Raw genomic sequence first — 23,194 nt, 5'->3', positions numbered from 1 at the left:
TAAACAATTTTATTTTTCTAATTTATTTGCATCCTTTTAAAAAATTTTATTGTTATTCTGTTACAGTTGTCCCAATTTTCCCCCTTTGCCCTCCTCTGCCCAGCACACCACCTGCTCCCATAGTCAATTCCACACTGTTGTCCATGTCCATGGGTCATTCATACATGTTCTTAGTCCCTTCCCTTTCTTTCCACCGTTATCCTCCTCCCCACTTCCCTCTGGTAGCTGTCAGTCTGATCCATGCTTCCATGCCTCTGGTTCTATTTTGCTCATTAGTTTATTTTGTTCATTAGATTCCTTTTATAGGTGAGACCGTATTGTACTTGTCTTTCACTGACTAGCTTAGCTCACTTAGAATAATATTCTTCACTTCCATCCATGCTGTCACAATTCCTTCCTCTTTCTTTGTGCTGTGTGGTATTCCACTGTGTAAATGTACCACAGCTTTTTGATCCACTCATTTACTGATGCACACTTTGGCTATTTCCAGCACTTGGCTGTTGTAAATAGCATTGCTATGAACATAGGCGTGCATAAGTTCTTTTGAATTGGTGATTCAGGATTCTTAGGGTATATTCCTAGCATTGGAATCACTGGGCCAAAAGGCAGCTACAGTTTTAGTTTTTTGAAGAAATTCCATACTGTTTTTCACAGTGGCTGTAGTACTCTTCATTCTCACCAACAGTGCATTAGGGTTCCCTTTCCTCTGCATCCTCACCAGCACTTGTTGTTTGTTAATTTATTATTGACAGCCATTCTGACCAGTGTGAGGTGATATCTCATTGTGGTTCTAATTTACATCTCTCTGATGGCTGGTGATGTTGAGCATCCTTTCATATGTCTCTGGGCCCTCTGTATGTCCTCCTTGGACAGGTGTCTGTTCAGTTACTTTGCCCATTTTTTAATTGGATTGTTTGTCTTCCTGGGGTTGAGTTGGATGAGTTCTTTATATATTTTAGAGATCAAACCTTTGTCCAATGCATCACTGGCAAATATGTTGTCCCATATGGTTGGATCCCTTTTCATTTTGGTAATGGTTTCTTTAGCTTTGCAGAAACTTTTTAATTTGATGTATCTCATTTGTTTATTTTTTCCCTTTATTTCCTTTGCCCTAGGGGATCTGCAAAACTATTGCTGTGAGGAATTCCTATAATTTTACTGCCTATGTTTTCCTCTAAGACCTTTATGATGTCACAACTTATATTTAAGTTTTTTATTCATTTTGAGTTTATTCTGGCATATGGCATAAAATGAAACCACCAGGTCTGGTTTCATTTTTTTGCATGTAACTATCCAGTTCTCCCAACACATTTGTTGAACAGGCTATTTTTACTCTATTTTATGCTCCTGCCCACTTTCTCAGATATTAATTGAACTAGAAACAGGGGTTTATTTCTGGGATCTCTATTCTGTTCCATTGATCTACATGTCTCTTCTTATGCCAGTACCAGACTGTTTTGATTACAGTGGCCTTTTAGTGTAGTTTGACATCAGTTATTATGATCCCTCCTACTTTGTTTTTCCTTCTCAAGATTGCCAAGGCTCTTCAGGATCTTTTTGGTTCCATAGATATTTTGAAATACTTGTTCTAGATCTGTGAAATATGCCATTGGTGTTTTAAAAGAAATTGAACTGAATCCATAGATTGCTTTGAGTAGTATGGACATTTTGATAATGTTAATTCTTCCAATCCATGAACATGGTATATGCTTTCATTTATTTGTATCTTCCTGAATTTCTTTTTTCAGTGTTCCACAGTTTTCTGAGTACAGATCTTTTACCTCCTTAGTTAAATTTACTCCTTGGTACTTTATTTTTCTTGTTGCTATAATAAATGGATTTTTTTCCTAGTTTCTGTTTCTGCTATTTCATTGTCAGTGTATAAAATTGCCTTCAGTTTCTGAATACTGACTTTGTATCCTGCTATTTTGCCAAATTCACTTAATAAGTTGAGTAGTTTTTTGGCAGAGCCCAGAGGGTTTTCTGTGTATACTATCATGTCATCTGTGAATAATGACAGTTTTATGTCCTCCTTTCCAATTTGGATGCCTTTTATTTTGTTTCTTTGTCTGATCACTGTGGCTGGAACTTCCAGTACTGTGTCAAATAAGAGTGGTGAGAGCAGACACCCTTGTCTTGTTCCTGATCCTAGGGGGAAAGCTTTTAGTTTTGCCCATTGAATATGATGTTGGCTGTAGGTTTCTCATATATGACCTTTATTATGTTGGGGTATGTTCCTTCTATTCCCACTTTGCTGAATGTTTTTTTATCATAAATGGGTGCTGTGCTTTATCAAATGCTCTTTCTGTATCTATTGATATGATCATGTGATTTTTGCCCTTCATTTTGTTCCTGTGATGTATTACATTTATTGATTTGTGAATATTGTACCATCCTTGCATATGTGGGATGAATCCCACTTGACTACAGTGTATGATCTTTTTAATGTATTGCTGGATTGAGGTTGACAATATTTTGTTCAGGGATTTGACATCTATATTCTAAAGATATTAGCCCTTAGTTTTCTTTCTTTGTTGTTATTTTACCTGGTTTTGGAATTAGGATAATACTGGACTCATAAAAAGAGTTTGGGGTACTTCTCTCTTCTTGAATTTCTTGGAATAGTTTGAGAAGGATAAAATTTAGTTCTTATTTAAATGTTTGGTAAAATTCACTTGTGAAGTCATCTGGTCCAAAACTTTTATGTGCCTGGAGTTTTTTGATTACTACTTCAATTTCAATAGTTGTTAGCAGTCTATTCAGGCTTTTTTGCATCTTCTTGATTCAGTTTTGAAAGATTATATGTTTCGAGAAATTTGCCCATTTCTCCCAGGTTGTCCAATTTCTTGGCATATAGTTAGTTGTTTGTAGTAATTTCTTACAATCCATTGCATTTCTGTGGCATTAATTGTTACTTTTTTCATTTCTGATTTTATTTATTTGGGTCCTCTGTCTTTTTCTTGATGAGCCTGGTTAAAGGCTTTTATCAATTTTGTTTATCAATTTTGTTTATCTTTTCAAAGAATAAGCTCCTAGATTCATTGATCCTTTGAATTTTTTTATTCTCTATGTCATTTAATTCTGCTTTGATCTTGACTATTTCTGTCCTTCTACTCACTCTGGCCTTTGTTGTTATTCCTGTACTTCTTATAGATGTAGGGTTAACTTGTTTATTTGAGGTTTTTTTCTATCATCTTGAGGTAGACCTGTATTGATATGAACTTCCTTCTCACAACTGCCTTTGCTGTGTCCCTTAGGTTTTAAGTTGTTGTGTGTTCATTTTCATTTGTTTCCAGATACATTTTTATTTCTTCCTTTATTTCATTGTTAAACCATTCATTAATAACGTGATATTCAGTCTCCATGTATTTGAATATTTTTAAGATGTTTCTTTAAAGTTGGTTTCTAGTTTCAAGCCACTGTGATTTGAGATGATGCTGGATATGATTTCAATTTTCTTGAGTTTCTTGAGTCCTGTGGAGGAAAAAGATGAGCATAAGTTTACTCTCAAGGGGAGCAAAAGCCAAGGCCCTTGACGTGACTGGCCTTCATTGAGTTTCTCCACACATTACATGATGGTCATCATTTACTATGCACAGTCTGGCTTTAGGTGTTTACCTTTTACAGAAAACAAAGGAGATGAAGCTGCTAACCACATCACAGAAGAGGGATATTTGCAAATGCAAAGGGAAAAGTGGTTGAACCAGTTACACTCCATAGTGGGGAGTTTTAGCATGGATTTTAGGAAGTTACAGTAAGCGCTTGCTGTCTCAATTCAGGGTGAGGAAGTTTTAGCAAAAGCAAGTCTCATAGCAGTCTAGGTACAATGCAGGTCTGATTCTCCATGGGAGAACCTATCCGTGGGCATGGGTCCTGTGCATCTCCAAGTGGGAGCTGGGCCCATGCCACCCAGAATGGTCTCCTACAATGATGACTGTGTTGCTGTCAATATCTTTCTTTAAGTCCTCCAAGATTTTCCTTATACATTTACGTGCTCCTATGTTGGGTGCATATATGTTTACAAGGGTAATATCCTTTTGTTGGACTACTCCCTTAAGTATTATATAATGACCTTTTTTGTCTCTTATTATGGCCTTTGTTTTGAAGTCTATTTTGTCTGATATAAGTATTGCTACCCTGCCTTTCTTTTTTTTTTCACGTCCATTTGCTCGGAATTTTTTTCATCTCTTTGCTTTCAGGCTGTATAGATCTTGTGGTCTCAGGTGGGTCTCTTATAAACAGCATATACGCTGGCCATGTTTTCTTATCCAGTCAGCTATCCTATGCTTTTTGATTGGAGCATTTAATTCATTTCCATTTAAGGTTATTATTGATAGGTACTTGTTCATTGCCATTTTGTCCCTTGTACCTGTGTTCCTCTCTCTCTCTCCTTTTTCTTCATATTCTTATAGCAGTCCCTTTAACATTTCTCGTAGTACTGGTTTGGTGGAGATGTATTCTTTTAGTTTAGTTTTGGTTTGGTTTGGTTTTTGGTTTTTTGGTTTTGGTTTTGTTGGGGTTTTTTGCTGTTGTGTTTTTTGTTTGTTTGTTTGTTTGTTTTTGCCTGGAGAGCTCCTTATTTCACCTTCCATTTTAAATGAGAGACTTGCTGGGCAGAGTAGTCTTAGTTTGCAGGTCTTTGTTTTTCATACTTGGAATATTTCATGTCATTCCATTCTGGCTTGCAGTGTTTCTATTGAGATACCAGCTGATAGCCTTATGGGAGCTCCTTTGTATATTACCAGCTGTTCTTCCTTGCTGCCTTTAAGATTCTCTCTTTACCTTTGAATTTTTCCATTTTTATTATGATGTGTTTTGGAGTGGGCCTCTTTATGTTCATCTTGATTGACACCCTCTATTTCCTGGACTTGTGTGACTTTTTCCTCATCAAATTAGACAAGTTTTCTGTCATTACCTTTTCAAACACATTTTCTCTCTCTTTTTCCTTTTTTTTCTACTTCTGGCATCCCTATGATATGCATATTAATATATTTCATGTTGTCTGCAGCTCCCTTAAGCTATCTTCATTCTTTTTGAGTCTTTCTTCATTTTGTTTCTCTATTTAAGTGTTTTTTTCTACCTTGTCCTTCAACTCACCTATTCCATCCTCTGCTTCATCTAGCCTGCTTTTAATACTTTCCAGTATATTCTTCATTTCCTCCTGGCCCTTATTCACAGTTTCTATGTCCTTTTTCTTGATGATGTATTTCCCAGTAAGATCCTTATAGCTTCCATAGAGTTCTTTATAGTTCTCACTGAGTTCCTTGAGTGTCCTTATAGTCATTATTTTATACTCTATATATGATAGATTGATTGCCTCAATTTCATTTAGCACTCCCTCTGGGGATTCCTCTTTTCCTTTCAATTGGGTCTGATTCTTTGTCTCCCTATTTTAGATGACTCTTTTTGTTAGTTTCTGCATATTAGATTGAACTGCTTTGACTCCCTGTCTTAATGTGGTGGACTTCTTTGGTAACAGACCTGTAGGATTCTCCTGAGCTGGATGCTCTTAGGATGCCCTTTTTTCCATTTATGTGGGCTCTCTTGGTGTAATTGGGTTTTGGTTGTTGTTGGGGCATTCTTTGGTGGTTTTTCTCTCTGGTTGGCTGACTGAGAGTCACACCACCCACCGTGTCTTGTATGCTGTGGTACAGGTGCTGCCAGAATAAAATGAAACAACCCAGGAAACAAAACCCACACCCACAAAAATACCCCCCACCCACAACCACACTATCAACAACAAATGAGTGAAGATTAATAAAGATGGAAAGAGATTAAGATTGTTATAAGAAAGAAAAATGAATATGTGGTGACTACTGGAAAGAAAAAATAATTTTGAGGGGGTACATGGAAGAGAAATAATAAGAGCAGGGAATAGAAACAAGGTGGAGAAAGAAAGAAAAGAAAATTTACATCATAAATTTAAAAAGGGAGGGAAGAAGGCAAAATGGAGTAAGAAAAGGAAAGAGTATAATATGAAGTTTAAAATTTGTTTTAATATTTTAAAAATAAGAAGAAAATTGAAGAAAAACATCCACCACAGCAATATCAATGACAAATGAGCAGAGATAAGTACAGGTGGAAAGTGATTAAAAAGGAAAAAAGAAAGAAAAAAGATTATGAGATATCTAAAGGAAGGAAAAGTGATTTTGAGAGGATATAGGGAGAAGAAATAATAAGAGTAAGGAATGAAAACCAGGCTAAGAGAGGGGGAAAATGAAATTTCAAATTGAAAAGAGAGAGTATAGGAGGAAGGCAGAAAGGAGTAGGCAGGGGGAACAGTAAAATTTGAGGTTTGAAATACAAAAGTAGTTAGTCTCTAGGAATAAAACTGAAGAAATACAACCACTACCACCATATGAACAATCAACAAGCAAATATTAATAAAGGTGGAGATAAAAAGAAGATAAGAAAGGAGGAAAGAATGTGAAATGACTAATAACAAGAAAATGGTTTTGAGATGCTGCAGAGAGGAGAAATAGTAAGAGTGTAGAATAGAAACAGTTGTAGAAAGGGAAAAATAAAATTTGAAACAAAAGAAAGAAGAGAAAGGAAGAAGGCAAGATGGAGTAGGAGAAGGGAAGAATAAAATATGAGATTTGAAATAAACTAAAATAAAAAATAATGAAATAATAGGAACTAACTTCAAGAAAATGTTGAAAAACTTATGCAGGAGAAAAAAAATAACACAAATAATGAAGACTATGGTGGAATTCACCTCAGAAGAGTCTAGTGTTTGCCACTGTCTCCTTTTTCTAAATCTGTTCCTGGTAATGTCAGATGGTGTCCTAGTCTAGCCCTAGGCAACCCATTCAAGAGTACAAGTGATCCACAATCTGTGGCTCTCTCCAGCAGGTTTGGCTGGTTCCTGCCATTCTGCCCTGCCAACTCTCCACCCAGGAGTGGTTAATCTAATGTCCAAGAGAACTGCCAGTACCACCTCCACCTGCCTCCAGAGAAGGGCCCCTGGTGCAATCAGGAGGTGGAATCCCTGGGCCATCCCAGAGGTTGCTGTTCAGTCTTCAGGGAAGGTGATTGGAATGTTTCCCCACCCCCAATCACAGGTCTTGGTCTGTCCCAGATTATTTCCAGTTATGTATAGTTTCAGGTGAGTTAACTGCTTGTTTCCTGTGAGAGGCCAATCCGTGTAGAAGGGGCAGCTCTTTTCTATTTGGTGCTGACAGCAGCTCTGTCTAAGAGCCAAGGCTGGGTGGGGCCCTGAACACCTTGTCACTAATCTCTGCTGTGCTGGTTTCAGTGGATCAGTGTCCAAGAATCAGCATATCTCATAGTGTCTGAAAGAAGTTCAGAAAGGGCCCTTCTAGAGTTTCTCCTTCTTTCCTCTGTGGATATGTGCCAAGCAGGGGCTCCTGAGCCTGGCCTCACTGATATTCAGAGCCTGCAATCCTGTAGGTGGGGATTGGGCATGACTGCCTGTGAGAGGACCTGCCTGGCTGCAGTGATCTCAGGTGCTCAGTTCCTGGCTGTCCAGTCCCAGGCCTGCCACTCTCGCAGGAGACTCAGGCCTGAACTCTCCACACTAAACAGTCCCCTGGCCTCCAGCTGTGCTAGGTCGGGTCTCACCATCTCTTCAGCATGACACTTTCTGCTCTTCCTGTTCAGCTGGACTCTGTGGGATCAAACTGCACTTTCTGGTTTCTTTGCTGGCAGAGCCATTGCGCTCATGCATGAACACAGGGTCCCTACCAGTCTCACCTTAGCTCCTCTTTTAAAAGACTCTCTATGTGGCCCCCACACTGCATCACTGAGCCCTGGGCTGGTTTTCTGCATGTTCCACCTCCCCAAAAAGCACAAAATCTCTCTTGGTCAGAGCTCTCCACAGCCTGCCAGCACCTCTGACAGTTTTAGGAGGTAGAGTTTCTCTCTGGAACTCTCCCAGTTGGTGCTACATACAGTATGGACATGCTGCTCACTGTGTATGTAGCCTAGGTCTCCCACTCTTTATATGTCCTCCAATTCTCTCCCAATTATGGTTGGTGGTTTGCCTGTGTGGGACCAGGGCCCTGCTCCTGGAGGGGGGGGAGCAACTAAGCTGCATTTTCTGTCTATTCTCTCTGCTGCAGACATCTGGCACAGAGCATTTCCCCCTCAACTTATAAAATCTCTTACCAGACAGTGCAAAGCATCCCCTGTACTGCTTGACTTCAAAACTTCATGTCAGCTGAGATTCCATTGATTGTTCAGGTCACTTGTCAGAAGATCAGCTGAAAATCCATGCTGGGGGCACAAGCAAGTGGGCTCAGCTTCCAGGCATTTGGCCGCCATCTTCTGTATCCCTAAACAAATTTATTTTTAATGCATACAAAAACTAAGTAACAAAAATGCTAGACTACCTTTTCTCATTTTTCAAATGTTTATTAATTTATTCAACAAACATTTATTGAGTTTACTAAATGCCAGAATCAGTATTAGACCCAGGGATACAAAGAGGGAAACAGACACCAAAACAAGTCTTTGCAGTAAGTGCCAGGCCGTGGAGTGTGGTCTTCGGGGTCAGACAGACGTGGTATGAACACCAGCACTTCAGGGCACCAGTTTCCTGGTTACCCTCCTATGCACTGGCCATTTCCTTTGTATTTTTTGCTGGTTCCTCCTCACCTTCCCCTGAAGTAGAGAAGGGACCCCAGGCTGCAGCCTTCTCTTCTTTATCTGTACTCACTCCCCAGGTGATCTCTTAAGGCTTTATATAGTATTTGTTGTGACTCTCATTTGTTCTTTGAGCCTTGAGAAATTTATTTCTCAAGTCTTGACCTGTCCTCAGAACCCATATTTATATGTCTAACCACCTATTTGCCAACTCCTCTTGGAAGTCTCCTAGAGATGTCACACTTAAAGTCTCCCAAACATCCTGATCTTCCCTGACTGAACCTGCTTTTCCTTAGTTTTCCTATCTCAGCTACTGGCAGCTCCATCCTTCTAATGGCTCCAGCCAACACCCTTGAAGTCATCCTTGATGTCTCCCTTCTCCCCCAACCCACAATCCTTTCAGCTCTGCCTTCAAGACATAACCATCAGGGCCACTGGCCTGGCCCTAAGGCTTCATCATCTCCCTCTTGGATTATTGCAATAACTTTTTTACTGGGCTCTCTGCTTCCAGACTTGTATTCCCACTTTATTCTTAATAAGTGGCCAGACATGTCCTTTTAAGGTCTAGACAGATCACATTCCTCCTCTTCTCTAATCCCTCCAATGATTTTTCATCCATCTAAGGAAATGACACAGGGCCCTCATCTTCTGTACCACTTCTCTCATCCTGCTCCAGCCACACCACCTTCTTGCCTCTTTCTTGAAAGTGTCAATGCCTGCTTTTGCCTTAGGGTCTTCTCTTGCCCCAGGTATCTTCAGGGCTCTTACCTCCCCTTCTTCTAGTCTTCACTCAAATGTCAGTGAGCTCTGCCTTACCACTGTCCAAAATAGCACCCACCACTCTGCATGAGCTCGCAGTGATGCTGATGTTTCCCCTGTGGCAGGGACTGCATCCTTGAGTCAAGCCTGGACTCCAAGCTTCACCCTCTCCAGTCCAGCCTCTGCACCTAAGACTGGGTGAATAGAATCAGAGGGAGGAAGTTAGAAACTACATTTTCCAAGGCAATTTTTACCATTATGAGGTAGACAAGGAAATGCTTAATAAAAATAGTGCTTCATTTTCCATTTGGCTCTTTTTCCTTCTGGCATATCCCCTTAGGAGGGAACCCCTAAGAGGTGAAGGAATCAATGGTAGGATTCAGGCACCAAACCCCATCTGCAAGCCCAAATAGATTTCTGACTCATAACACAACGTGACTTGGCAGAAAAATAATGTCCAAAGAAGGTTGCATTCTGCATGGCCCAACTGCCCAAGGGGGTCCTCTAAGATAGGCTGCAGAGAAGACAGCAGGGGAGAAAACAGAAAACAGTATTCTTAGGGATAAAATTATGAGTGAACAGCAGCCATGAGGGTGAGGAAAGCTGAACAGAGGGAGGGTTGTTAAGCTACTAAAAAGAAAGCAGAAGCTGAACCACAGGAAAAGGGTTGACTAATGTGGCTGCTGCTCTGGACAGCCTCTCAAGCTGCAAGAGGACTGCCTACAGCACCTCTGTGCTTCCTCAAAATAGGTCCCCATCATCCAGGGCACCTGATTGTGCCTCTCCTCTTTATGGCCCAGAAAGGCTTCCACCACCTCCCTTCAAAGGGCAAAGGCTTTGCCAATCGAACAAACTTGAATCTGGCTCCTATATTCTTTGACCTTATTCTATCCCAGAGCTCCTCACTATTCAGGAAAATAGCCATTCAGAGACCCACATTCTTCTCATTGTCAAAAATATCTGGGCAGCCCTGGCTGATGTGGCTCAGTGGATTGAGCGTGGGCTGTGAACCAAAGGGTCATTGGTTCAATTCCCAGTCAGGGCTTATGCCTGGATTGCAGGCCAGGACCCCTGTGGGGGCCATGTAAGAGGCAACCACACATTGATGTTTCTCTCTCTCTCTCTTTCTCCCTCCCTCCCCTCTAAAAATAAAATAAATAAATAATATCTGGGCATACCTGCAGTGGCAAACACTTTCAGGCTGGAAACTCCCCCTAAATACTGAAAAGTATAGGGATGGGTTTGGGCAGCAGAAAACCCAATGCTAGCTCTGGCCTGGTGAGATAGCTCCACGCTGCCCTCCCCATCACTCAGCAGGGCCCAGGACCAGCCTCTCAGACTCCACAACTGCCGGGTAGTACCTTCAGAGTCAATTAATTGGCAATCTTTGCCTCCTCAGAGAGATGGTTCTTTAACAAACCTCATTATGAAACACCTGTTGTTTGTAAAAAAACCACATTATGTAACAAGGGCAGTTGTTGCTTCAAGTTTTCTGCTACATGCTATAACATGGGAGTTATGTGAATGTGGTGTTTTGCCCTCTGGGAACTTGAAATCTTATTTTGAAGAGAAAATAAGAAAGTTTTACCTGGGAAAGAAGAAATAACATCATTTCCCATAGTTCACACTTTGGTCTTAGCCTCTGTTGTCTGTATTAATTTTCTTGCTAATATTGAAGCAGCTACCAGTTGGAGTCTTCTCTAGCACACTAGCACTTTCCTTGTGGATAATCTGTGCTGCCACCCTTTAAAGTTCTCTCTGTTATTATCACCTCCTCTACTTAATTAATTCATTTAATACCAATGCAATATTACCGGCAGGTATAGTTTTATTCCTAAATTCAGCCTGCAGTCCAGAAGAAAGAAGTTGGAGAAAAAGAAAACAATACACCAAATTGCCTTTAAATAGTTTTTGATCAATTCTTCAGCAGTTGCAGCCTTCTACCTCCTTTTTTGTCACCTTCACTCCAACACTCACCTCTGACAAAAAAAAAGAAAAGAAAAGAAAAGAGAAGAGAAGAGAAGAGAAGAGAAGAAAAGAAAAGAAAAGAAAAGAAAAGAAAAGAAAAGAAAAGAAAAGATCCCAAGAAAAGAGACAGCCCTTCTCTGGTTCACACAAGACAGCTGCTGCCTGCTATCCCTGTCAGAGGCAAAGGGAAACAGGAAGAGCTGAGCTATGACTATGGAGGGAGACCAAGAAGAGGAACCTAGACATTTGATGACCCCAAGCTGCATATTTGCAGGGTCTCCTTTTAATTTTGTTTTTCCTTGATATTTTTCAAATGTTAATACAAAATTTAAAACTGAAAATTCAAAATTACTTTTATGATTCTATCTTGAATTTTTATGCCTGTTTCCACCTCCACTCGCATAAAATCATTATCATTAGTGAATGGATGTAAGGCTCTCAAACATTGTTCTTCACTATAGCAGAGAGCCCTTGCCAAGGAGAACATAATACACCAGGAAATCTCTAAGTTTCTCAAGGCACACTGTGAAAGCCTTTTTAAAAAAAAATCTATAGCCAATTCCTTTGAGTGTTTTTTTTTTTTGGTATGTTAAAGATTATTATCTATCTGTCAGGTCTGTTTTTCGAATTTAATCTTTATTGTATTTTTACATTACCCTTTAAGTCCCCTTGTACATATACTTATTGACCCATTCATTGTTTAATAACATGTTATTTAGCTTCCATGCTTTTGTGTGTTTTTCAGTGTTCTTCTTGGAATTGATTTCTAGTTTCATTGCATTGTGGTCAGAAAAGATGCCTGATATGATTTCAGTTTTCTTGAATTTATTGAGATTTGTTTTGTGTCCTAACATATAGTCTATCCTAGAAAACATTCCATGTGCACTTGAAAAGTTTATGTATTCTGCTGCTTTGGGGTGAAATGCTCTGAAGATATCAATTAAATCCATTTTATTTAGTGTATCATTTAAGGTTGCTGTCTCCTTGTCAGTTTTCTGCTGGAAGATCTATCCACTGATGTCAATGGTGTGTTAAAATTCCCAACTATGGCTGCATTTCTATCAATCTCTCCCTTTAAGAGTCCATCAAGCAAATCTTGTGCATCAAGATTTGCTTTACATATTTAGGTGCTTCTGTGTTGGGGTGTGTACATGTTTACTAGGGTTATATCCTCTTGTTGGATTGTTCCCTTTATCAGTATGTGGTGTCCTCCTTTGTCTCTTGCCATAGCCTTGGTTTTAAAGGCTATTTTGTTGGATATAAGTATTGCTACCCCAGCTTTTTTTTTCTTTTCTGTTTACATGCAGTATCTTTTCCCATCCCTTTACTTTTAGTCTATGTGCATCTTTTGATCTGAGATGGGTCTCTTGGAGGAGATATATAGATATATATAATATATATATTATATATAATATATATAATATATAATATTATATAATATATATAATATATAATATATAATATATATATAATATATATATAATGTCCTTATCCATTCAGCTACCTATGTCTTTTGTTTGGAGCATTTAAGCCATTTACATTTAAGGTGATTATTGATAGATATTTAGGCAGTGCCATTTTATTGTTAGAATGTTTTCCTCTGAGGTTTTTTTTTCTCTTTCTCTTCTTCTTAAAGCAACTCCTTTACATTTGTTGCAGTACTGGTTTAGATTTAGTTTTTTTAGATTTCTAAAAAAACTCCTTTAGATTTTTCTTGTCTGGAAAGCTCCTTATTTCTCATTCGATTTTAAATAATAGCCTTCCTGGGTAAAGTATACTTGGTTGTAGGTCCTTGCTTTTCAACCCTTGAATATTTCACACCACTCTCTTCTGGCCTGAAATGTTTCTGGTGAGTGATCAGATGGCAGTCTAATTGGTGCTCCCTTGTAGGTAACTACCTGCTTTTCTCTTGTGACTTTTAGGATTCTTTCCTTGTCTTTAAGTCTTATCATTGTGTCTTGATGTAGGCCTCTTTGAGTCTAACTTGTTTGGGACTCTCTGAACTTCCTAGACTTGTATGTCTTTTTTCCTCACCAGATTAGGGAAGATTTCATTCATTATTTCTTCAAATAGGTTCTTGATCTCTTGCTTGCTCTCTTCTCTTTCTGACATTCCCATGATGCATGTTGTTCTACAACATTCCCATGTTGTTCTACTTCATATTGTCACAAATGTTTCTTAAGTTCTCCTCACTTTCTAAAATTATTTTATTCTTTTTTCTGCTCTGCCTAGATGTTTTCTTCTACCTTGTCTTCCAAATCACTAATGTGATCCTCTGCTTCATATAACCTACTATTTATTCCTTCCAGTGTATTCAGACATTGTGTTCTTTATTTCTGACTAGTCCTTTTTCATGGTTTCTATGTCTTTTTTCATGTTTTTGTGTATCCTTATAATTATTATTCAAACTCTCTATCTGATAATTTGCTTGCCTTCATTTCAACTAGTTCTTCTTAAGAAGAACTTCTTGATTCTCTTATTTTTTTTCATTTGGAGGGTGTTTCTTTGTCTTCCCATTTTGGCTGCTTTTTTGTGTTTTCCACCTTAGTTGTTAATCTAATCAGTCATTAAACTGATTAGTTGTTAAACTAGTGAAGGGGTAGTCAGCAGCCAGCTTAGGCTCCATGAGGTGGGGCAGAGTAATTCCTGTGAGTAGGGTTCTTACTTCCCCACAGGCTGATGCCACTTGGAGGGGAGTGCTCTGTCTGATAAATATGGGTTCTGCGGTATGGGGAATGACTCAGCACAGGGATCATGGTGACTCTTCCTTCAGTTCTCTCCCAGGGCCACCAACCCCAAACTCTCCTCAAGTGTCTCTAATCTACATGGCCTGCCCTCTGCTAGAGCCCAGGGTAAGTGGCTGCAAGTGAAATTTTGTGTTTTGGCCCTGTAAGACATTCTCTGCATCTCCAGATGTCTCTCTATGGCTGACAGAAAACCTGCTGATTTTCACAGCTGGATGTTATCTGGGTCCCTTTCTGGCTCTTGTGCAGTAGGCTGAAAGCTTGGGGTTTAGACCCTATACTCCTCAGGGGAAACCTATGGCCACTGAAACATCCCTCTGGCACTTCAGCTGCTGCCCATGGGACCCCAGTCAGCCCTCTTGTGCCTCTTCTATGCTCCCTACCAGTCACATTGTGATGGTTTCTTCTGTCTGTCTTTGGTTATAAGATTTCTCTCCAGCTAGTGTTCAGTTGGTTATTCTGGATTCTTTCTCTACAACTTAGTTGTAATTCCAGATTGGTCCTGGAAGGAGGTTAGTGTAGCTTCCACTTCTTCCTCTACTATCTTGGATCTCTCGGCTCTTTTTGGAGAACATAGAGAGAAACAGGAATTCTGAAATCAAAGAATAATAGCCATGCTGCTAAAGACTCAATCTGGTGGCCTACACAATAATTGCAATAACAATAACAGTGGCTGTATCTATTAGGAATTGTGTTTAACTGCTAGAAACACAGACTAGACCACAGTGGCTTGAAGACATAAGGGTTTCCTTATATAAAAGAAATATGAAGGCTGGCATGGAGCTTTCCTCCTCATCAAAGACCAGAATGCTTTCAACTTTCTACTCACCTGTCTTTGTCTCATGGGTTCCACTTTTAAGGTTCCAAGATGTTTACTGGTATTCTAGCCCTCATGTTCATATTCTAGCAGGAAGCAGAAGGAAGAGGAAAAGGGCAAAAAGGCACATGCCAACTATACATTCGATCCTTAAGGATCTGTTCCAAACCTACTGCTTTATTTCTTTTCCCCACCAAATCATTGTATATCTCATCAGTCTTATAGAGAGGCTGAAAATTATATATATATATAAAAGAATATATAGAAATCTGGTTATTTTCTTAACCAGAAAGTTTCCTATAGAGACTAGTGTTGTTTCTGCTGTTGTTGGCTGTCTAACATCCAACCTCCTCCTTGTTTGGGAGGACCCTCCCTTATTGTGTGTCATCTTATCAGGAATGGGACCCTGCTCCCAACTAGAAAACCCAATGGGACAATGTCCTTCCCGGCCTGCTTTTTGGCAGTTGTGGAAACATGGGACAGTCATAACAATTCAGTAGCTTCAGTCCTAGAGAAATGAGATATAAATAAGGGATGAAGAGAATTGTTTCACAAAGGCATCAGTAGCAGCCAGCATTGGGTCCAGGGGTGGTATAAAGTATCTAACAGCAAAAGTATCAGTGGTCATACAAGTCTTGCTAAAAGGTAGTTTTCTGCTTCTTGGTCCTCCAGTGCTGCTCTGTTCCAATCTGTCTTACATGCCTGATGCTCTAGTCCCTTGCCAGTTCTGGGACCCCTTTGTCTTTTCAACATGCCCCATTTTTGCTTAAGGTAGGAAGAGATGGTTTCAGTTACACCTTCAATGATATAATTAAGGAGATATATCGGGGTGGGCAAAAGTAGGTTTACAGTTGTGAGTATGTAAAAGTTATTCTTTTATTATTTATTTATTTATTAATTATTGTATTATTTGTCTTACTATTATTATTTTTGTATCCTTATCTATGATCTATCTTTTAAGTAATGATAGCTGGTAATTTAACCTACTTTTACCCACCCCTGTATACATTATTATTCTACTCATCTAAGGTATAGATGCAAGACTTAAACTCACAGACACAGAGCTGGGGTCCTGTGGGAGCAGATAATTGGAAATTTCTAGGAATAAAAGCTCACCCTCCCAGGCCACATGGACTCTTATTTCTTCTAGTCTCTCCATAAATGCTCTTTTCTCACCTCTGCTTTATTAGTCAGCTTCCTTTGATCACTCAATTCCTTCATCTCCATAACTTTTACTTCCTCTTCATAGATTCTTCTATGAAATCTACTTGACCTTTCTGCAGATTTGCTATTATTAAAACATTTTCATTTCAAGTGTTATATCTTTTTATTTAAAACTTGACAAAGGAACTGATTAGTAACTAGATCAGGGACACACCCTGGTCAAATCATCTACAATAGGTGGCTGGGGCTCATGACTAGGCACATGCCTGGGGTGGGGGGGGGGCTCCCAGATTAGGGCTCTGTGGGTAGGGCAGGAAGTAGAAACTTCCTAATACAGGGATGCAGTTGATGTGATATGATGTGATGTGATATACTATGGTGTGATATAAAGGCCTAAGTATGACACAATTTTTGGAGGGCAAATCTGAGATGCTAAATCAATTATATATTCTGAACACTTACAATGTGCAAGGTACAAGGTTAGGAGTTCACAAGATTATAAGGAAGATAATGTGTATCTTCCTTCAAGGACTTTACAATCCATATACAAATTTTTTTAATTTATTTATTTTTAGAGAGGGGGAAGGGAAGGAAAAAGAAAGGGAGAGAAACATCAATGTGTGGTTGCCTCTTGTGCCTGCCCTACTGAGGACCTGGCCTACAACCCAGGCCTGTGCTCTGACTGGGAAGTGAACCAGCGATCCTTTGGTTCCAAGGCCCATGCTAATCCACTGAGATACACCAACCAGGGCCAAACACACAAAATTTTCAAGGGCCGAATTAACATATACCTGGTTGACAGTTAAACTTGTATTGCCCACAAAGTGACATAAGAATTCAAAAGAAGGAAAGGGCATATTGAACTACAGTGATCAAGGAAGCCTATACAAAACATAAAAAGGAAGGTACTGTATAGGAAAGAAAAGAGGTGAAGTGATAATAAAAGTCATCATCGCAGACTGATGGAAGGAATGGGGCATCTGAATCAAAGAATAAACACTAAATGGGCTGAGAGACAAAAGTTGAAGAAGACACAGAAAATGAAGATCATCCATTTTTAAAATTTTACCTCATGCAATCACAGTATTAAAATAACCTGCATAGGTTACCAATGTAAACAATGTGGGGAGGGAAGAATATGTGTATTTCAACTTGGGTAGTGGAGATGGGAAACTTAAGATTCTGATAATGGCAAACTAGATCATTAAACCCAAACATGGTACTGAAATCTGGGCAATATATAATAACATGTGCTTGAAACGTCAGAATGGTAACAAAATAGGGGGAAATTTCTGCTCCAGGATTGGGGGACAGTGAAACCCTTGGGAGGCAAGGCTGGTACTTTTGGCTGATTTCCCCTGGGTATGTTTGCTCATTCCAGAGGGGATGACCTAGAAGCTTATAAATGCAGTCAGTGGGAGAGAGAATGAGAATAGTAGTCCAGAGTTCATTACAGGAACAGTCCTAATTAATCCTCTTGGGGTGGTACTAAGAAGTATACAGGCCATCTTAGGACAACTAATTTCATCAACTAATTTCAGATCCTAAGGTAGAACTGAGGTGATTTCAAATTGTTAGTACCCCCAAACATCTAGCAGACAAATATAAATCTTCTCTCAAAGGAGATAATATCTTGAACTTCAGTGTATTCCTATAAGTAACTTGGCAAGTAAAATATCCATCATATAATAAAAAAATAACCAGCCACATGAGGAAATAAGACAACATGGACAAAACTAGCAAGAAGGCAGAACAGTAAGATCAGGCCCACGAGGCATCATGACATTAATTTTATCACACTTGGACCTTAAAACAATTATGCTCTCTATGTTCAACAGCAAACAGAAGATTGAAAACCCTCAAAGAACTAGAAACTGTAAGACAGAATTTCTACTGTACAACTAAAAACTCTAATAATTAAAATTACAATCCAAAAGGTGGGTTAAACAGCATATTAGCAAAAATGAAAGGATAATTTATGAAGGAAATTTCTAGGAAGGAACAGGGGAAGACAAAAGAGTGAAAAATACAAAAGAGAGAGTAAGAGATATAGAAGATATAATGAGAAGGTCTAGTATGAATTTCACTGAAGTGAGAAAAGAAGAGAAAGAAAATAGGATAGAAGCAATAACTAAAAAAGCAATGACTGAGAATTTCCCAAAACTGATGAAAAACATCAAATCAAGGATTTAAGAATTCACATTAAGGATAAAAGTAAAATATATTCACAACTAGCCATACCATTATTAAATTGATGAAAACTAAACATACAAAAAAATCCTAATACCAGTCAGAGAAAATATCAGGTTATCTTCCAAAGGGCTTCCTGCCTTCAGTACCTAGAGAATATCCACAAATCAATTAAAATTAAAAGGCAAACAACCCAACAGAATAAAGGACAAAATATTTAAACAGGCACTTCACAAAAGAGGATATCCAAATGGCCATAAACTTATGAAAACAAGCTCAACTTAATTAATAATCAAAAAATAGAAATTAAAATCACAATTAGAAAACACAATACACTCACCAAAATGGCTTTTAAGTGGCCATATGAGATATTGATGAAGATGTGGAGCAAAGGAAACTCTCAGAACTTATGGTACAAAAACTTTCAAAAATCAATCGTTAGTATCTACTAAAGTTGAACAAATATATGTGTTATGATTATTTTCAGGCATAAGCAATAACAATCATGTGTAAGAAGGTTCACTAGCAGCATTACTGTAATAGCCCAAAACTGGAAACTACATAAATGCTCATTAATAGCAAGATGGATAAAGATTGTAGTATACTTATACAATAAAGCAATATACAGCTTTATTTTTTATTTTATAAAAAGCTTTACTGAAAATAAACTCACTACAGCTATGTGCAGTGAAATGGATGAATCCTAATGTTGAGCAAACTCTCAATGTTATAGATCATACAAAATTCAAAAACCATGCAAAACTAGTGTTTAAGAATGTATACTTAACGGTAAAACTATAAAAAGAAACAAAGTACTAATTTTCATAAAAGTCAAGGTATTGGTACCTCTGGGAGCAAAAAAAAGAATAGTGACTAGGATTACTGCTGGGGTGCTGGGCATGTTCTTTTTTTTAACCTGGGTGATGTTTTGCATGTACCAACTCTGTGATAAGTAATTGACTATATGTTTTTGTTTTGTTCATTTTTCTATGTTAAATTTCACAACAAAAAATAAAAGTTTAAAAGAAGTAGAGTCAGGCTTTCTTATAACTATTATATATTGCACATTTACTGGGTGTCAGGCACTATACCATGCACTTTACATAAATTACTTTATATAATCATCCCAATGATCCTGAGAACTACATTTTATCTCAGCCCCTTTCCCCATTTACTGAGCCTTAGTTTCCTTAGCTACAAAATGAGGATAATAATGTTAATCCACCTCAAGGGGTTATTACAGGAATTGAATGATATATATGCAAAGAGCTTAAAATACTGTCTGACATATAGAAAGTGCTACTATCAGGTTATCTATTTTTCCATTAGAGAATAGAACTGAACTCAGTAAAACCAAGTAGTTTGCACAAGCCCACACAGCTAGTATGAAAGAAGGTAGATTTGAGCCTATGTTATACACAGAGCTGGTGCCCCTTCTTCTTCTCCCTGGAGTGCTCTGTGAGTTTTAACACAGACACTGAAGCCATCCGGTTGTAGAACAGGGGAGCTAGACTCCATCTGGGCTGAGCCTGTCCCTTCTTCTGGAAGCAGAGGCTGTGTTTTCTAGGAGAGCAGTGATATTTGTTCTCTATGTGAATTGACATTTATTCACGATGCCATCTTCATTTTTTAAACAGTACAGGCTATCCCATTTCTTATTCCAAGCTAACTTAGTAAAGAAAATGCTTTTTGGGTGTAGGGAACCAGAGATGTTGTACTCTATAATTTTGCCTTCTGTGGGAGGAGCTCTAGGGTCACAGCCAGCCCCCAGGTCCCTCTGCAGCCCTTCCAACCCTTCCTTTGTGCTCACAACCACTATAGCATCAAGATCTGCAGGTGGATAGCCTAATGGTCCACAGGGATAGTTGTCCAGCAAATGCCAATCAGTGGGTTGAGTTTCTGAAATCCAGAAAAGTGACTGATGGAATGGAGAAGGGGAGAAAAAGCTGGGCAGGTGGACAAGGGAAAGAACATTTCTTTTCATGTCACTTTTCTCCTTTTTTTCATATTGGTTTTTGTCATCTCCTATTTGAATGAAATTATGTTCTTGAAGACTGTGATGCCCATTTTTTTCTCTTTCTCCCTCCCACTTGCTCCTAACATAATCCCACCATTAAATCACCCAAGACTGTATAATACATTATAGGTTGTAAAGAGCTTTCACCTGATTCTCATACAGATTCCTTAGCCAGATTCTCATACAAACTGTTTTGGGGACTTCCAGTCTCAGATCTGACATGTAAAAATATTAGAAGTCATCACTCTCACCTTTATAACAAGACAATGTTGAACAAATGGAAAATCAATAACTTTCCTTGGATTAATTAGAGACCTGAGGTCACAGGACCAACTGCCACCTCCAAATCTGGAAAGACAGGTATATCCTGAGAGACATAGCTGAGCTCTGCTTACCTTAAATGGAAGTCATTGGGGCCATAACTTGGTAAGAACAAGTAAATGGAAATTTTGATGAACTGCTAGAGGTTAAGAGTTAGAAACTCCTGGAGCCACACGCATCAGACAGTGCCCACACGTGGCCCCCAGAAACACAACTAGGTTCTTACAGGTAGAGATAAAAAAAAAGTCTCATAGTTCTGGTAGGAGGAGAGTAAGAAGAATCACTGGGAAATGCAACCAGAGTATTCTCCACAACAAAAACTACTCTTCAAAAGAGATAGCCAACCTATTAGATGCACAGTTCAAAACACTGGTAATCAGGATGCCCACAGAAATGGTTGAGTCTGGTCACAAAATAGAGAAAAAAGTGAAGGCTATGCAAAGTGAAATAAAGAAAAATATACAGGAACCAACAGTGTAGGGAAGGAAGCCAGGACTCAAATCAACAATTTGGAACAAAAGGAAGAAATAAACATTCAACTGGAACAGAATGAAGAAACAAGAATTCAAAAAAAAAAATGAGGAGAGGCTTAGGAACCTCTGGGATAACTTTAAATGCTCCAACATCTGAATTATAGGGGTACCAGAAGGAGAAGAGGAAGAGCAAGAAATTGAAAATTTATTTGAACAAATAATGAAGGAAAACTTCCCCAATCTGGCAAAGGAAATAGACTTCCAGGAAGTCCAGGAAGCTCAGGGAGTCCAAAGAAGGTGGACCCAAGGAAGCACACACCAAAGCACATCATAATTACATTATTCAAGATTAAAGACACGGAGAGAATCTTAAAAGAAGCAAGAGAAAGGAGAGCATTATCTACAAAAGAGTGCCCATAAGACTGTCAGCTGACTTCTCAAAAGAAATCTTCTAGGCAAGAAGGGGCTGGAAAGAATTATTTGAAGTCATGAAAGGCAAGGACCTACATCCAAGACTTCTCTATCCAGCAAAGCTTTCATTTAGAATGGAAAAGCAGGTAAAGTGCTTCTCAGACAAGGTCAAGTTAAAGAAATTCATTATTATCAAGCCCTTATTATATGAAATGTTAAAGGGACTTATCTAAGAAAAAGAAGATAAAAAACATGTACAGTAAAAATGACAGCAAATTCACAATTACTAACAACCACGCCAAAAACAAACTAAGCAAACAACTAGAACAGGAACAGAACCACAGAAATGGAGATCACATGGAGGTTAGCAACAGGGGAGTGGGAGGAGGAGAGAGGGGGAAAAGGTACAGAGAATAAGTAGCATAGATGGTAGGTAAAAAATAGACGGTGAGGGTAAAAATAGTATGGGCAATGTAGAAGCCAAAGAACTTATAAGTATGACACATGGACATGAACTGAAGGGGAGGAATGTGGGACAACTGTAATAGCATAATCAATAAAATATATTTAAAAAAAAAGACAGAGACTGTCAGAGTGGACTTAATAAAATAAGACCCAGTTATACAATATGCTGTCTAAAAGAAACCCGCTTTAAGACTCAGATAAAGGTAAATGGGTAAAGAAAGATACACCATGGTAATATTAATCAAAAGAAAGCTGATTAGTTATACTGATTTCAGATAAAGGAAATCAGAATAAGATAGAGTTTCAAGGATAAGAAAAGGGCATTACAAATAATAAAAGGGGTAACTTTTCTAAGAAAACATGAATATCTATGCATATAACAAAATAATGTCAAAATACATGAGGAAAAAATTGAGAGAACTGAAAAGAGAAGTACACAAATCCAGTTAGAGATCCCTCTGTCAGTAATTGATAGATTGAGCAAGCAAAATATCAGTAAAATATATAAAGATGGCCTAAACAGCACTACAATCAATTTGATTTAATTGACATTTATAGAATGATATATGGAATGTGCTATTCTATACTTTATATAATATTATATACTCCATACATTATAGAACAACATCAAACAAGAGAAGACACTTTCTTCTCAAGCTCACATGGAACAATCACCAAGATATACCACATTTGTGCCATGAAACACACCTTAACACTTAAATGTGTTAAATGATTGAGAATAGAAATCATAGAAAACATGTTTTTATATCACAGTGGAATTAAATGAGAAATCAATAACAGAAAGAAAGCTTAAAAATCCTCAAATATTTAGAAGTTAACCTACACACTTCTAAATAATCCTTGAATCATAGAAGCAGCCTCAAAATAAATTAAAACCTATTTTGAACTACATGAAAATGAAAATATGATTAATCAAAATGTATCTGATGCAACAGAAACAGTGCCTAAAGGGAAATTTATAGTGTTAAGTGTGTATATTAGAAAAGAAGATCTAAAACCAATAACCTACACTTCTACCTCAGGAAACTAGAAAAAGAAGAGCAAATAAAGCCTAAAACAAGCAGAAGAATAGAAATAATAAAATGTTTAGGGTGGAAACCAATAAAATTTAGAGTAGTAATCAATAAAATTAAAAACAGGAAGACAATAAAGAAAACTAACAAAACCAAAAGTCCAATTCTTTTTAAAAAAGATTTTTATTTATTAAGAGAGGGAAAGGGAGGGAGAAAGAGAGGGA

This window comes from Phyllostomus hastatus, unplaced genomic scaffold (assembly GCF_019186645.2).
Source record: "Phyllostomus hastatus isolate PE091 unplaced genomic scaffold, TTU_PhHast_1.1 phas_contig_113, whole genome shotgun sequence".
NCBI classification, from domain to species: domain Eukaryota; kingdom Metazoa; phylum Chordata; class Mammalia; order Chiroptera; family Phyllostomidae; genus Phyllostomus; species Phyllostomus hastatus.
Note: the sequence above shows the minus strand (reverse complement) of the source record.